The following is a 17966-nucleotide window of genomic DNA, read 5'->3' on the forward strand; positions in this document are numbered from 1 at the left end:
CTGTCCCCCGGTGCTGACCCACCCACCCAGACAAGCCCTGTGTGTGTGTGCGTGGCTGTCGGTTTGTGAGGCGCGACTTGTGCCCCCCTGTCTGTCCCCCGGTGCTGACCCACCCACCCAGACAAGCCCTGTGTGTGTGTGCGTGGCTGTCGGTTTGTGAGGCGCGACTTGTGCCCCCCCTGTCTGTCCCCCGGTGCTGACCCCCCCACCCAGACAAGCCCTGTGTGTGTGCTGCTCTTCTGTGTGTCTGAGGTGTGTGCGTGTTTGGGTATTCTGTGTGTCTGAGGTGTGTGCGTGGATGGGGTGAGATGATTAGGGAGGGGGCTAAGGTCAGACTGCATTAGAATATTGGCCTGCACCGGCGCTGGAGCTAGTACGGTCACTAGAGATAGGATTTTTTCTCAGTGTTTATGGTTTTAAATACACAATTATAAACGGTAAGGATGGAGGGGCTGGTTTTAGTGTGTTTTTTTCACTGTCTTCTGTGTATGTATGTGACTGGGGGGGGTCTTCTGTGTGTGTGTGTGTGTGTGTGTGTGTGTGTGTGTGTGTGTGTGTGTGTGTGTGTGGGGTGAGATGATTAGGGAGGGGGGGTATGGCCAGACGATATTAGATTATTGTCAGCTGTGGGTGCCGGTACAGGCCTACTAAAACAATAGGGGATCGGGGTCTTTTTCATCTCTAGAGTAGATCAGAAGATTCTCTGGGTTTATCCCACCACCTGGGTGTGATAAGGTTCACTTACAAAGGTGAGAATGGAATGGGGTGGATCTATAAATATGAAGGGTCCCCGGTTCATTGTGTGTATGGCATCATTCATTCAGCAGAGCCCGCCACGTGGTCTTCAATACTTTTGAGTTCTCTCTCAGTACTTCTCTTGCTATTTTCATCAAAAAACGATGGACAGCTTTTTGGACGATCATCACAATATGAATGTTATTGATGGATGTAAGTAAACATTTTGGTGGTTATATTATAGCCTATAATTTTTTGTAATATTTAAGAATGACCTAACATGGTTTTTCGTTTTGTTTTCTGATGTTTTAACAGTGTGTAATAACATAGGAAAAGCGGGGGTTGAGACTTCTTCCGAAAATACCCGACCTAAGCCATGTCTGAAACGCAGAGGGGGCGGGGTCAATAAACCACTACGGTTGAAACGTCGTCGTCGTGGGTTGGTTTCTAAAAGACCTTCCGTCGGAAAAGTATGCGTGTCACTCCCAGGACCACCAGCGGATCACGAAGCAGTATGTGTCAACGATACGCCTATTGGTAAGTAATATGCATAAACAAATAATATAAATAAGATGTATTTTTTCTTGCTAGATTTTAAAAAACAGTCATTTTACAACAGACCATTATATAACTCGTTCCCTCTCTCTCTCTCTCTCTCTCTCTCTCTTTCCCTCTCTTGCCCCTCCCGTCCTCTCTCGCGATCTCTTGCCACTCCCGTCCTCTCTCGCGATCTCTCTCTCTCTCTTTCCCTCTCTTGCCCCTCCCGTCCTCTCTCGCGATCTCTTGCCACTCCCGTCCTCTCTCGCGATCTCTCTCTCTCTCGCGATCTCTTGCCCCCACCTTTTCTCCCCCTCCCGTCCTCTCTCGCGATCTCTTGCCACTCCCGTCCTCTCTCGCGATCTCTCTCTCTCGCGATCTCTTGCCCCCACCTTTTCTCCCACTCCCGTCCTCTCTCGCGATCTCTTGCCACTCCCGTCCTCTCTCGCGATCTCTCTCTCTCTCGCGATCTCTTGCCCCCACCTTTTCTCCCACTCCCGTCCTCTCTCGCGATCTCTCTCTCCCTCTCTCTCTCTCATTACAGACGGTGAACGTGATCTCGTAGCAGACGGTGAACGTGATCTCATTGACCGACGCTTAATGGCCGAAATATTTGGTGAAAGTAGTACGAATTTAGAAGATATTAATCCCACAATCCCTAGTGATTGGTTTGCACAGATCGGAGGCGGGTTAGACTCATTAGAATCATTTGTAGATCCAGATGCTTTGGCCGTAAATCCTTACATTTTGTTATCTCCACTACAGCCTACTTTTGACGACAACGCAACCCCTCACGAGCCAATATGTACAGATGCCTCTAGCCTAGTTGAACCAGACGTACTGGTGAATAATATTGCATTACAATCGGCCATTGAGAAGGCTGTCCTGGCGTCTTTTGCCGGAGATACACAGTCCTCAGCGCTTAAATCAATGACGCGTGATATTTGCGCATCAGTTGATCAATCTGTCACGTCTGGAATAAACACAATTGTAGCCAAGATATTGGAAAGCGTGACAGGAGCATACCAGAACGTCTTCACACAGATCATTGCGCGTCAGGATGCTATGTGTAATTCCATGGCGGAAAAATTGGCTTCGATAGAAGGCGTGTTAAAGGAATTACAGTGCGTCAATGCGAGCGTCGCATCACACCATACTTTATACGATCGCAAGTTTTTAGATATTATAAAACGTCTTAAAAACCAGGGGGCAGTGACCGATAGTGTGGCTGGGGTTGATTGGAGACAGCTGGCTGACTTAATAAAGACGATCGCTAATCTTACGGCGGCGCAGCGTGAGAATATTCCCTCTTTCAGCAGATCAAGCGACCGGCTGCCGCTCATCGAGAGACCCAGCGCCAACGTCAGTCCACGACGTGTCAGTCCACACCGTCGTATATTGTTTTAAGACTAATCAGCTATGAATGATTTGATGTGAAAATTATGTGATTGTTTTTTTTTTTTTGTTTTCTTTTCTTAAAGGTCTGATTATGTCTGCTGTTAATTGGCCTAGATATGACGAAATATCATCTGAGGAATATGATGATGATAATGATGAGGATATTGACATTCCAGAATTTTTTAATAATGCTTTGACCGAAGCCCGTCGCATATGTAATGATGGAGTTTGTGATTATTTTAACCGTGTATTGAGTGATTCTGTAACTGTTATGGATTATAATAATACAATTTGTGATATCTCTGAACCAGACGTCTCTCACTTTAATTCATGTTTGACAGAGTCACTACAAATGTTAAATGTGATACCCCCAAATGTGTCTCAACATTTTAATTCATGTTTGACTGAAGCTAGGGGAATATTACAACAGGGGGGTCATAATTACTCACCACCTATTTTAAACGATGATGATATAATTACATTGCGTCGGTCAGGTGGAAATATTGGAGAATATGTAATATTAGCCCAACCACGTTTCAATAGTGTAAGCCTAAGCCGCCGTTTTAATTTCAGAGGCTTTACGGCTGGGGATATTGTATCTTATGTAAACCATATTCATGATACGGTGAATTCGCTAATAACCTTCTCGAGAAGGATAGGGGGGGAGGGGTCTATTTTAAACATGCGTGTTACGGCGGATAGTTTTCAAGGCACAGTGCAATCAATATTATCACCCGATAACGGTTATGATCCAGAATTAATGGTAAGGGCTTTTGAGAATATATTACAAAGTGATGAGAGTATACCGAGTGATGAATCACTTCAACTGTCGTGTTCGATAGCTATGTCACAGGCGGGCGGGGGCCGGACAAAACTAGCCAGGCTAGCCCATAATGAACTACTTAAAAAAAAAAAATTATCGCTGTTTTTTCCTATGAATAGCGTAAACAAGCTATGCTTTAGTATATGTATAGCTCGTTATCTAAATAAGGAACAGACAATGAATGAATTGGAGCAAGTAGCAAGATGTTTACACCATCGTTTGGGTTTCACAGAAAATCATGAAATTTCATTTAATGAAGTGTCCTTATTTGAAAAAATGCTTAATATAAAGATTGTAATTTTCCATAGAACCTTAACTCATGAATTACTGAAATACCAAACCACCGACCAGCATAATGTTAGTACCGTTTTTCTATATCTCCATGAAAATCACTATTATTTAATAACAAAGTTAAACCGGTTTCTTGGCACCTCTTATGTTTGCATCTACTGCCATAGAGGTTATAATGATGAAAGATTTCATGAATGCATTTATAAATGCGGGGTATGTAATAATTTAGATTGTTGTAAATATCCAAAAAAGACAATAAAATGTATTGATTGTAGGCGTATATGTAAATCGAAATTCTGTTTTGATAAACACAGGTTATTACAACCAATGAAAAACGGGTCATTATCTCCATCACAATGCGCTGTGGTTAAATACTGTGAAGAATGTAACAGACGATATTATAAAACATCAAAGGCACACAAATGTGTTATAGGCACGTGTCCATTTTGTTCGGAAAACCTGTCGCCCGATAATAATCATTCATGCTTTATTCAACCGGTGATTGTTAAACAACCCAATGAAAAGTTAATATTTTACGATTTTGAGACAAGATTTGAGGATGGTAGACATATTGCTAATTATGTACATGCTATCACTTTTAATGATCAAGTGTTTAGTGCCCGTGGGGATGGTTGTGTGCGTGATTTATTGAATCATTTTAGGGTATTAAAATATAGGGAATACACATGGATTGCTCATAATGCATCAGGCTTCGATAATTATTTGCTATTGTCCGAATTAACAAAAATGAATGTTACACCCTCTCTGATTTTGTCTGGTGCTAGAATAATATTTATGTACGATAATTTATTTAAACATCGCTATGTTGACAGCTATGCACATTTTCCAATGAGACTCGCAAAAACACCTGCCGCATTCAATTTGCATTGTGAAGACAAGGGTTATTTTCCTCACAAGTTTAATATAAAAGAGAATGAATATTACATAGGCCCATACCCCTCTCGTGAATATTATGGCTACGCTTTTATGTCCAATAAGGACCGAGCTGCATTTGATATTTGGTATGACAGTGTGAAGCACGACATATTTGACTTCCAAGAACAGATATCACAATATGGTGCTAATGATGTGATTTTATTGAAAGCTGCTTGTTTGAAATATAGATCTGAATTCATAGAATGTACAGGTGTAGATCCGTTCAACTACACTACGTTAGCTTCCTGTTGTATGAATGTATTTAAATCAAATTTTTTAACCCGTGATACGATTGCTTTAACTTATAATGGATGTTATACATCGCAACATAAGAGTCATTCAAACGTCTCCATCCAATGGTTGGAATATCTAATCTATTCACGAGGCGTGCCAATACAACATGCGGTAAACACGGGCGAGGCCCAGTTTGGGCAATACTATGTCGATGGCTTTTATGAATGCAATGGCCAGAACCACGCATTTGAATTCAACGGATGTTTTTTTCACGGACATGATTGTCAATATGACTCGAACTGTATCAACCCATTATCAGGCGTTTCTTATGGGGCTTTGCACATGCGATTTAACGATAAATTAGAAATTCTTAGGAGCGTTTATAATCTAACGGTTGAAGTAATGTGGGAGTGTGAATGGAATCGAATGAAACAGACAGACCCTAACGTTATAGCATTTATGAATAACTATGAAATACCGGAACGTCTGAGACCTCGAGATGCGCTTTTTGGAGGTCGGACAAACGCTTATAAATTATATCATAAAGTCTCATGTGATGATGATGAGGAAATAAGATATTTAGATTTCACGAGCCTTTACCCGTTTTGCCAGGCTACAAAAACATTTCCTACCGGCCATCCTGAAATCATTTTTAAAGATTTTCTACCGATAGAGAACTATTTTGGTTTGATAAAAGCGCGTCTACTGCCACCTAGAGGGTTATTACATCCAGTGCTTCCTTATCGGACGGCTGGTAAATTAATGTTTCCCCTATGTGCCAAATGTGCTGACCAATTAAATCAGCTGAAACAATGTAATCATAATGACGGTGAGCGCGCCATATTAGGAACCTGGGTGAGCTTGGAAATATTGAAGGCCATAGAAAAAGGATATATATTGGTGAAAATGTATGAAGTATGGCATTTTCCCCAGCAATCTGATTCTCTATTTACTGACTATGTTAAAACATTTTTAAAATATAAGCAGGAAGCAAGCGGTTATCCTGATAATGTAGTGACCCAGGAAGATAAAGACAGATACATCGACGATTATCGTGAGAAACAGGGTATCAGTTTAAATCCCAGCAATATTACATTAAACCATGCGCGACGGTCTATTAATAAATTAATTTTAAATAATCTATGGGGCCGTTTTTCAATGAGAGAGAATTTGCCTACCACAGTACTGTTAAGAGACCCCGAAGAGTTCTCACGTTTCATTTTTGGACGGGGTGTGGATGTCAAATATTTTTCTTTCGTCTCAGAGGACGTCGTTTTATTGCAGTATGTGAATACATCCGGAACTATGACTCGTACTAACGATATTAATGTATTTTTAGGGGCCTTCACAACTGCTTATGCGAGATTAGCCCTCTATGATCTCATGGATAAATTGAACGATCGATTATTATACAGTGATACGGACAGCGTGGTATTTTTACAGAAGCCAGGTGTTTGGGCTCCAACGCTAGGACCGTATTTAGGTGATCTTACAAATGAAATTTCGGAGGGTGATTATATTATAGAGTTTTGCTCCGGGGGTCCAAAGACTTATGGATACCGCACTTCTGGTGGTGCAGTTTGTATGAAGGCCAAGGGGATCACGTTGAACGCCGTCAACTCAGAGGTGATTAAATTGGACAGCTTGAAGCAATTAGTAAGTCAGTTCATTTCTGAACGTGATGATTCAACACATCTTTTAGCCCACACCGAAAATATCATACGCGTTAAAAAGAACCTTACTTTGAAGAACCAGACTATTGTTAAAAAGTTCAGAATCGTCTACAATAAGAGGGTGTTATTATCAGATGGTACAACGTTACCCTACGGTTATTAAATATGGAAAAACAATCATCCGTCCTAAAGGATGATGTCAATTTTGATTTTAGACTAGCCCACCCATTTTCATGTATTATAAGCGGTCCGTCTAACTCTGGTAAAACGTATTTCGTGGAGGGGTTACTACGAGAGGCCGATCGTCTAATATCTCATAAAATTGATCATATCGTATACATATATGATTGCTGGCAACCGCTATATGACCGATTGTTAACAATAAGAAACATTCATTTTGTGCAAGGATTACCTCAAAAGTTAGATGATGATGATTTACTGCCCCCAACTAAAAATTGTTTATTAATATTAGATGATATGATGAATGAGGCGTCTAGTAATCTTGAGGTTGGTAAAGTCTTTACACAATTTGTCCATCATCGTAACCTGTCTGCTCTATATTTAATTCAAAACATATTTGTACAGGGCTCTGCTAGTAGAAACATAAGCCTTAATACCAATTATATGATTTTATTTAAAAATCCTAGAGATACCTCGCAAATTTCTGTATTGGCACGCCAAATGTACCCCGGTAATACACGTTATTTTATGGACGCATTCAAAGATGCAACCTCTATACCTTACGGCTATCTTTTAATCGACTATAAAACCACGACACCGGACGCCTACCGGCTCAGAACTGATTTGTTAGCCCCGTACCAAGCCGTGTATATTCAGAAAAAACGTTTGTAATATTAACCTATCCATCACTCAACATGTCGGAGCGTATTAAACGTAATTTACCTCTCTTGAGGATGTTACAAAAGGCTAGCCCGGGGGAGAGAAAGTCTATTCTACAAACCGCATCAAAGGAATTGATACTAGCACTGTGCGAGCTAGCTTTTAACATATTCAAGGGTAATATACCGTTGAATGGATCTCAGTATAAGAATCTCTCTAAAAAGAAGGCCCAAATCAAATTTATAGCAAATAAAAAAATTGGGTGGTTTAAGAAGAGACGGGCTATTAATCAAAGTGGTAGCGGATTCCTCCTTCCACTATTAAGTATAGCGCTACCGTTCATATCAAGTCTCTTTAAACGTTCTGGTTGAGTCAAAATGAGTGCTGAGAAAATGTATCTAGTTCCCCAGCGGGAGATACAGCGTTTACGAGACGATCATGGTCCAGTGCCTATAAGACAAGCGGCTGAAAACAGGCTGGATGATAATATGAGGGAAGTGTTAAATAGGAGCGATCTAAATACTCACGAAAAAGCTCTACAATATACCGCCTTATTACAGCGCTATCTGGGGTTAGTCAAGCAAGGTGAACAGGAGACGAGCATGTTATCCCTATCATTACCACCAGATGTCGCCACGACCCCAGGTCATAATGATAATACATCCGCCAATGCAACAGGTGTCGCTGTGACAACCGCGAGTACTCGTTCAGACCGACAAATCAGTGATGACGGCAGTCATTTTTTGAAAAGTATAGCCGCGCGAAACAGAGAAAATGCGCAGTATCTCTTGGAAATGATAACCCAATCTAACGGTGTTGTGGGATGGAATCTTATGGATGAATTGATACATAAGGGTAGTATTACACGAGGGTCTAATGTAGGATTATTATTAAAGAGACTCACTACACCGCAATTGCGTAGTAACTTTAAACGGCCCATAGGTTGGCATGAGTTTCTATTAGCCTGTTCCGACCTCGATATACCTCTCTCAAAAATACCCAATACCCACGTTCGGGCTAGATATCTCCTGATTAAACAAGGTAGATCAGCCAACCCGCCCGATTTAGCATCCCCCGTTAGAACTACTACTACTACTACTGCTACTAATGCAAAGAAACCTAGAAAACGGGCCGTGAAAGAATGGGAGGAATGGTCATAAAATCGTTTTTTGGTTTATGATTTTTTTTATTTCTTTGATTTCCTTTAGTTATCAGAATGTTATCAGAATGTTCTAATGTATGTGTATTGTGTGTGTGTGTGTGTGTTGTATGTGAAAATATAAACAATGATGTAATTATTTTCAAAAATGTTTTATTGATGATAAATATGTATTGATGCATCGTTATTATACAATAAAAAACATATTGAACAATAAATAGGTGTTTCATCTTGCTTTATTTTATGTATTTGAAATGTTACAACAAACTCTGAAATATATATACACAACATTGACATAACACTGACATAAGTCATCATAACACTGACATAAGTCATCATAACATGGACATAACTCAACATAACATGGACATAACTCAACATAACACTGACATAATACTGACATAAGTCAACATAATGTGATAAACATTCTATATCAAATCATAAAAGAGGGTGATTCTTTATAAATATACCCCTTGAATCTACATGCTGTAGACATTTTAACCCTGTAGATATACACACGCAGGGCAACAGTTTTCTCACAAACAATGATACTAATCTATCATTTTTATCAGTATTATCACTGTACAAATCCAAGAATTTCATATAACTTTTACCTCTAAGCATATTAGAAAGAAAGAATATGCAGTGTTCACCGCAACAGGTGGAATCATATCCCTGTATTTGTTGACTGGAATATTGAATATCGTCACAGGTCATTTTGAGAAATCTATAAATACTGTCTGGAAACATTCTATAGTCGGGGCTGTTCCCATAACTATCGAAAAAACTACCAGTCATGTCAGACGATAGATACAGAGCAATCCAATGCTCCCCGGGGAGGTGTGATGGGTGTGTGTTTACGATGGCTGTTGCTGGGAGATTAGTGACACGCCTCCGAGGAAGCTGGTCACTAGCCAACACTCCGAGAAAATGGTTTTTTGTGGATATTTTATCCATAATATTTGTCAACTGTATAGTATTCATTTTTATTTTTTCAATAACAGTCCATAAGAACCTGTCGCCTATTAGATACTTCCAACACACAGTCAAACACCGCATATACGATTAATGTAATGGTCCTGGGGAGTGGTTGACTAAACCTGACCTCCATGCGTAAGCTACCTGATTTGGCCAATGACAGATGACCTCCACACTCATCGTCCGGCGCGAGATTGAACGCATACAATGTATAGCCAGCCATAAAATCTTCCCTACTTATGGGCAAGCTACGATTCATTAAGTGTCGCCCTGTAGCCGTGATGAGTTGATAATAATCACGCGCAATACAACCGGCTTCGAAATTAGGCTGTAGCGGTTTGGTAGGGTATTGCTGGCCGTCGAGATAAACGGCTATGAATTCTAGATGATTATGTTTAAAATTAAAAGGGTTTTTATGATAAACACCCATAAATGCATCATTATCAACGAAACCCACTACTAATGATTTAGGCATGGTACCCAGAAAAAGGTTTTCTTGATTAGATATGCGTGACTGGGCCGGTAGCGAAATAGTTTTCACTACCACCCGGTCCAATGCATATCGAGCGGTCGCATTGAGCAAGGCTTCGGCATGACCAAGCCGTACCGGCGGGGAGACTGTCACCTTTTTCACAAATAACGATGCATACGTTATATTTAGCGTGTAGGGGATGTTGCCGTCCCTCATCAGACAGAATTCATCCTTTGTTCTCATAAGACGTATTTTTATATCAACCCCATTTAACATTAACTTTTCTTGAAAGAAAATATCGGCGTGTATAGGGCCAATCAATTCAGTTACATGACTTTGTTGTGTAAATGCCGCCCTCGAGTTGAGACCGGGGTTGTTACCCTGTGTGTCAACTTCGTCCATATGACCCGCTTGATCCTTGTAAAATAAACCCGCGGTGAAATTTGTTTCCAATACTTGCTGATCATAATTCAATAGACATTCGATAATACTTCTATACGGATAGGTGGACGAGCTTTGCGACACTAGACGGTCTCCTAACGTCACATCAACTTGTGAAAAAATACTGGCTATCGGATAGTTAACCAGGGCTACATTTGCGCCGGCCGGTAGTGGTTGGCCGTCGGGTAAAGTGATTCTAACCCTTAAAAATAGTAATGTGTTATTCAAATCTATGTACTCTTCTCCACTCGAAGGGATGAAGAATTCTACAGGTGCCGTTCCGGAAAGGGCAGAGACAGGCTGGATCTCAACATATTGTGATTTCTCCACGCTCGTCTGGGTCAATGGGAGTGAAAATAAATCCAGCTCCGTTTTTAAACCTTCGTCGGATAATGGATGTAGTAGCGACATCTTTAATTAGAATATGCCTTTAAAGCCCCTCTTGACGGTGCTATTTTTACGCTGTTTACGTCTAGCGGGTCGTGCTGATAATGAACGCTTGGCCGCGCCGCGTTTACTTTTCTTGGTGACGGTCTTAGCTCGACCCCCGGGTGGCCGCTTCACACCCCTGCGTGTCATTACCATCAATCCTGACCCATCCTGATTCGAGCCTAAATTGTTAGACATAACGCGGCTCACCACATCACTGACTAAACCTTTTGCGGCCGTCTTTAAATGCGGTTTGGCTAGCGCTATACCCGATCTGAAAAACGGTGCTACCATGCGATACAGGCCCCTAAAAAGACCCCCAAATCCTCGTCCGTACTGCGTAAATGATCCTGCGTAACCCGGTAGATGCCCACCACCGGCCTGACTTTTATAATAAGAGACATACCGACGGCTGTCATTGTATGCCATCTTTACACCTTAGATATGCAACTTCTGAGGAACGGGGCGGAAGTGTAGCTTGACTACCACTTTACCATGGGTAAATAAAACTGTTTGATCCTGATCGTTTTTAATATCGATACATATATCTGTGATTACATGTCTTGCAAGCGAAACGTAGTGTGCCTTGTCATAACACACTGTGACTGAATCCTGATGCTCACCCGATATATGTACACATCTCAACAGAGGCACATAATGATCCCCCACTAATTGATATCGTATAAAATCACAGTAAATAAATAATGTGTAAAACGCTCCATAAAGATCCGCGGGGTATTTTGCATAATGTCTCACTTGCCCCGTATTCAGATCTGAAATAAATGACTTGCTCCCCACAGCTTTTATCAAGCCACGACCCTCAACTAACTCCAATCCCAAAATGGATGATAATTTCACATTGAACTTTAGAGCCATAGTATCAGCACACTGCATATAAACTTTATTTCGGACGGCATCATAAGATAACCTAGCCCGTAACCCCTCTAAAAAGATGTTGATAGCAGCGATTATGCCATCGATGCTTGTGTAGAAACCGTGAGGCACCCTCTGTGTAACAATGATCTCCGGGTCATTAAAACAAATATCAAATACACAGTCTTTTTCAGCTATAGTCTCCCATGTACGGGGGTAATTAATTTCGATGAGAGCTACTTCCCACCTACCCGGTAAGTCTAATACCGTGCGTAAATTAGTCCTGTATTTTCCAATCTCATTATCCGGATAAACAGATGCCGAAGAGTTGGAGGGGAGTGTAACGTAAAATCCTCCTGAATCACTCATTTTTGACACTATATTCATTCATGAATGAATGAACGTAGGATATGGGACTCTGCGTTTCTTATGCGTCCACCACTTCATGCTCCGGAATCCAACTGTTGAACTTTTCAGGCCATCCCAACCATTTCACTAGAACCATACGCTTCTTGCCAGTTTTCTTTCTTGATATGATTTTATCAATCTTAAATCGATATCCTTTATTCAATTTAATCTTCTGTAACTCTTGTTCATAAAAATTACCTTCAATCAGCTCTCCATCATAATCCTTTAACCGGTAGATGGGAGGGGACCGTGGAATTCGTTCAGTTATAGTGAAATATTCATGGGTGTAGGTTTGTTCATATCCCTTATCAAATATACCACGGTTTCTTGAAACCCTTACAATATCACCCACCTCATGCCTGAATCTTACAGATTGTTTTTTATTACCGTCTATACCGTATAAATTGTTAAACACCACACGCTCATTGGCAAGACAAACCTCTGACGGCCTCATCTTAATAGCCGTATGTAACGAATTATTATAGGAGCTGACCAAATCCTCCAAGACATCAATGTATCGTTTAGAATTAACCGCAGTCAAATACCTCCACATACGGCCTTTAATAGTCCGATTGAATCGCTCCACTACAGAGGCCTTTACCTCACTATTTGTTGAAAAATGGTTTATTTTATATTTCCCCATTAGTTTTTTAAACGTAGTATTGTAGAATTCGGTTCCATGGTCGGTCTGTAGTTTACAAGGTATTCTACCGCTGGACATTACATCCTCAAACGCCTTGGTGACATCACTGGCGTTTTTAGTTTTAATACATACGCACCAGGCAAATTTGCTAAATACATCTATACATGTCAACATATATTTAAAGTCGTCATTATATTCGGCATACATTGACATATCGACCAAGTCTGCTTGAAATTGCTGATTTAGACCAAAGACCATGACTCTGCTACGTGGATAGTTAATCCGCTTTGCTTTATGCAATGTGTAAGCATCTTCACCGGAGAGCCAATTAGTCACAGAATTATTTGCCACTTTCCCTTCGAGTGCTCGTTTGAGGCGTTGTTGGCCCCCGAAACACCCCTCACTAGTGGGATCATAATATAAGCGTTTCATACGTGACTCCATGGTATGATTTGTTTTGAAATAATGAGAGGTTGTTACTGATACAATGATTTTTATTTAGAATATAATCAAGAATAGTTATACATTTCACACATACGCTCAATACATTTTGTCATATTTTACATCTTATCGAGCAGTTTTAAAAATTGAATACATTTATCAACATTTTTTCTTATCAGAAATTCGGCTAAAACAGTAGCCACAATAGACACATTAACGGTCTCATTTTTTAACATTTTCATTATACAAAAATCAGTCACAAACGTACAAATAACAATGAAAGTACCCATATTTAAACAACCCCATGTAGGCTGAGACATGCAATTTAAAACCAATGACACGGTCATGTGACAAGGGGCATGCGCATCGGAGCACATCTCCAGCAGACGCGTCCAGTCGCTGGCTATCTCCCTCCCACGCTTCATGAGTTTCTTTAAGTTGCATAGACGCCCGGATGTCCTAACGCTCGCATCTTGATTAGTTGTAGAATCACCGCCCGCTACATGATTATTATGTATTTGAGCAATTTCATCTACAATCACAGAATACAATAATGAGGTCAATTGCCCCTTGAGAACGACCTCATCGATGACACGAGGCTCTTCCACCACGATTGATGTGAATCGGTTGCCCATCTTCTCATTGATGATGATGATGATACGACGATGATAATTTTTATGAAGAAATAATACCGCGCCACCGCATCAATGTGTTCTCTACAGCGTCTTTGACATCTTTATCCATCAACGTGTTCCGGATCTCTCTCAACTTGGTGCAGATTTGTTTTTCAGCTTGCAGTTCGTATATCACTGTTTCAATACATCCAATAATTTTCTGTTGCGATGGATAAAGACCCTTTTTTGCTAGCACATCAGACAAAATCTGTGGTAGCGCTGGAACCACTATTTCAAGTATTATATCAATTGCATTTGTTTCAAGGAAATTAGCAGGGGGGTCAAATAGACACGGATGCTGCATTTGGCTAGGATGCTGTATTTTACAGCCGTAACATGTTAGCTTTAACCTATCACTAATTACGTCCTCAAGTATCATACATGTCGACACCTTTACAATATGCACTCCTAATGTAGTGAGAGGTTTACCCAATATTAAATAGGGATGGCTGGGTAATTGATTATCAGCATAATTCATGGGTGGAATAACATCGTATCTGGCTTCTGCCTCATATTCTGTGCACCCGTACGCATCAACCCAACTAGCCACCCAACCGTCATCTGAATCATCGTCTTTAGCCGACTCATTGTCTTTAGCAGACGTTTTACCCCAATTAACACGAGCCATGTCATAGTTCTGTGTGCTTGTGCTGGGAACTGCCCAGTCACGGGTCAAGAGAGGTTTTATACCGTAGGAGATGGAGGGCGACGTGGGAGGGGCTTTACTTGACCGTTTCATCATTTAGTCTTTGATGGGTGCTGAAGGCCTAGGGGAATGAATGATTTAAGAAAGTCTCTCATTGACACACACACACACACACATACCCAGTCACACACACACACACACACATTCATCTATCAACCGTAAAATTAAAAATTAAAAATTCATAGAAGACATTAAAAAAAAAAACATATCAAGTCATATCTGCCATATCAAGTCTTTTAGAATCAACCACTATGTCTGCATGAAGTATTCAAGATTGTTTATGAATAAAGTACGTTTAATACCATTAAAATCCTCCAAGACATTCCTCCAACGAAAAATGTCGTCTATTCTATCAAAAATATCATACATTATGTGCACATCGCTTAAAGGAAAAACGAAAAGAGCATCAGAGTCTGCGATTACATTCGATAAATCATTAGGGTTTGCAATAATGGTATTTCTATAATTTCCCCCGCATACATACACATAAGTGCCTGTTTTTTTAGAATCCCTGTCGGCAAAAACAAAATATTGTTTTTCATCACATTTAACGAGCTTATTGTATAAAACCTCGTTTTCAGGTATTTCCAATTGACGCAGATTTGATAAAACGGCCCCTTTAAACGACCACCAAGACTCTCTGTCAAAAACCACCCCGTTTTTATCTAGTTCTGCCGCTACATTAGTAGTTGAAATCGTGACAGTTGATTCCTCTTTATCATAGACATACCCCGCCAGTCTAAAATCGCTGAGCATCCAGCTGAACTCTCTGTCAATGTCATAATCATACAGATTACGGAGCAAACTACCAGGCCGTCTCGTTAATGCCAAATCTCGCGGCACCACTTTTTTGGGCGCACGGCATAAAGTGGGGCTATGATCTACTATAGGAATTCTGATACGCGGGTGGTGGTCCGGAGTGTGACACGGAGGAGAACTCGCCATCGTCTGGGTTGAGGTCGTGAGAGAGAGAATGCAGAGCGGTGGCTAGAACCGTGATGGTCTCTCGGTTATGAACAGCCTCGGCTGTAATGAGCTTATCCTTATATAACACAGCGCTAAGAATCTCACCGTTTAACGACCCATAATCACTCAGTAGAAACACACTCACACACACGCACACACAGTGAAAAAAACACACTAAAACCAGACACCACGCCTCCAGCCCCTCCATCCTTACCTTTTATAATTGTGTATTTAACACCATAAACTCTGAGAAACTTTGAGAGAAAAAAAACATGTCTCTAGTGACAGTGCTACCACCGGCTCCGGTGTAGGACATTAAAGTAATGCCGTCTGGCCATAGCCCCTCCCTAACCATCTCACCCCACACACACACACACACACACACACACACACACACACCCCGCCCAGTCACACCTCACAAACATTCAAACCCACACACACCTCAGCCACACAAAAGACCCAGCCACGCACACACATTCTGATACACAGACCACCAGCCACACAAACCCTCAGCCACGCACACACATTCTGATACACAGATCACCAGCCACACAAATCCTCAGCCACGCACACACATTCTGATACACAGATCACCAGCCACACAAATCCTCAGCCACGCACACACATTCTGATACACAGATCACCAGCCACACACACACACACACACACCGGCACACACAAACCCTACCCCTCCTGTCACCCCCCCAAATAATCGTCTCTGGGGCTTGTCTGGGGTGGGGGTCAGCACCTGGGGTAGACAGGGGGGCACGAGTCACACCTCACAAACATTCACCCACACACCCACCGTCACACAAACCCACAGGCACGCACACACATTCTGATAACTAAAGGACATCAAACTCATTAGATCACACCTCACAAACATTCAAACCCACACACACACCCCGTCACACACAAAAGACCCAGCCACGCACACACACACACACACACATACGCACACACACAGAAGATCACCTGCAGACCATAAAGACCTGGGGGGATAGTGAATAAAACCTATACTAGCTTAATACCATTACATTAACACACATTCACACTATAGGTTGAATCTATAATACAGACCTTAATTCAAACCCCTAGTCCACTATAAAGTCACACCTCACAAACATCCAACCACACACACACAAAACAACCCCCCTCCTATTGTGCCACACAAACCCCGGACCAGGTGCATGTCATAAAATAAGTTTAATCTCATTTGCATATCTAATTAGGGGTCATAAATCAATCACATTGACAGGTGCCCTCTATTATAGTAGTATGGCTGCCCATACAGTATATGAGGGATTTAATTTAACTTAACCAATAAACACAAAGTACTCAAAATAAATCAGCATTATTTTCCTAAATTAATTACAAATAAAAAGCAGAAAATAATTGATTCCATAAGTATTCACCCACCAGAGTTAATATCTGGTAGAAGCACCTTTGGAAGCAATTATATCTACATGTATATGAGTCCAGGGCTGGACTGGGACAAAAAATCGGCCCTGGCATTTTTGGCCCAGACCGGCCCACCACAATCGGTCGGACACAGGGCTGGACTGGGTGAATATTTCCTGCCGGGAAATGTAGCCCCAGTCAGGCCACAAGCCGAGCCGACGCAGTGAGATGGAACACCTTCAGTTTCGTTTTGTTGACGGGGGGGGGGGGGGGGGTGTGCTGCTGCGCGATTTGTTGACGGGGGGGGGGTGGGGGGGGGGGGGTGCTGCTGCGCGATTTGTTGACGGGGGGGGGCGGGGGGGGGGGGGGGGGGGGGTGCTGCTGCTCTCTAACGGCCCACGCAAATGACACCTGAAACTAACAGAGGGAGGGGTGGGGCCTACATATGCTTGGGCCAGCCCAGTGTCAGTATAGAAAATGGACCAATGGGCCGCTGTCCCTGCTCTATGGGCCGTTCGTTAGCCCTTTTTTTTTTTTAGATTGGCCCACAAGTAGGTCCGGCCCACCGGGCATTTGCCCGGTACGCCACATGGCCAGTCCGGCCCTGTATGAGTCTGTTTGGGTTCATGTATATGAGTCTGTTTGGGTTCATGTATATTAGTCTGTTTGGGTTCAGTGAGTCTAGATCAGCTCTGCACATCTGAATGCAGCAATTTGGCACCAAGTGGATAGTCCCATTGCTCAAGATCCATCCAGGTGGATAGTCCCATTGCTCAAGATCCATCCAGGTGGATAGTCCCATTGCTCAAGATCCATCCAGGTGGATAGTCCCATTTCTCAAGATCCATCCAGGTGGATAGTCCCATTGCTCAAGATCCATCCAGGTGGATAGTCCCATTGTTCAAGAT

At 41.8% G+C, this 17966-nt stretch overlaps 1 protein-coding gene across 1 annotated transcript in view; it reads left to right on the forward strand.

The window, feature by feature from the left end:
- The window catches only part of c6.2 (complement component 6, duplicate 2), a gene marked incomplete at both ends in the record, with an annotated part of 37109 nt that overhangs the window by 3630 nt on the left and 15513 nt on the right, over positions 1-17966 (forward strand). The window lies entirely within an intron of this gene.

The sequence above is a fragment of the Borostomias antarcticus genome (assembly GCF_949987555.1).
Source record: "Borostomias antarcticus genome assembly, chromosome: 8".
Lineage (NCBI taxonomy): Eukaryota > Metazoa > Chordata > Actinopteri > Stomiiformes > Stomiidae > Borostomias > Borostomias antarcticus.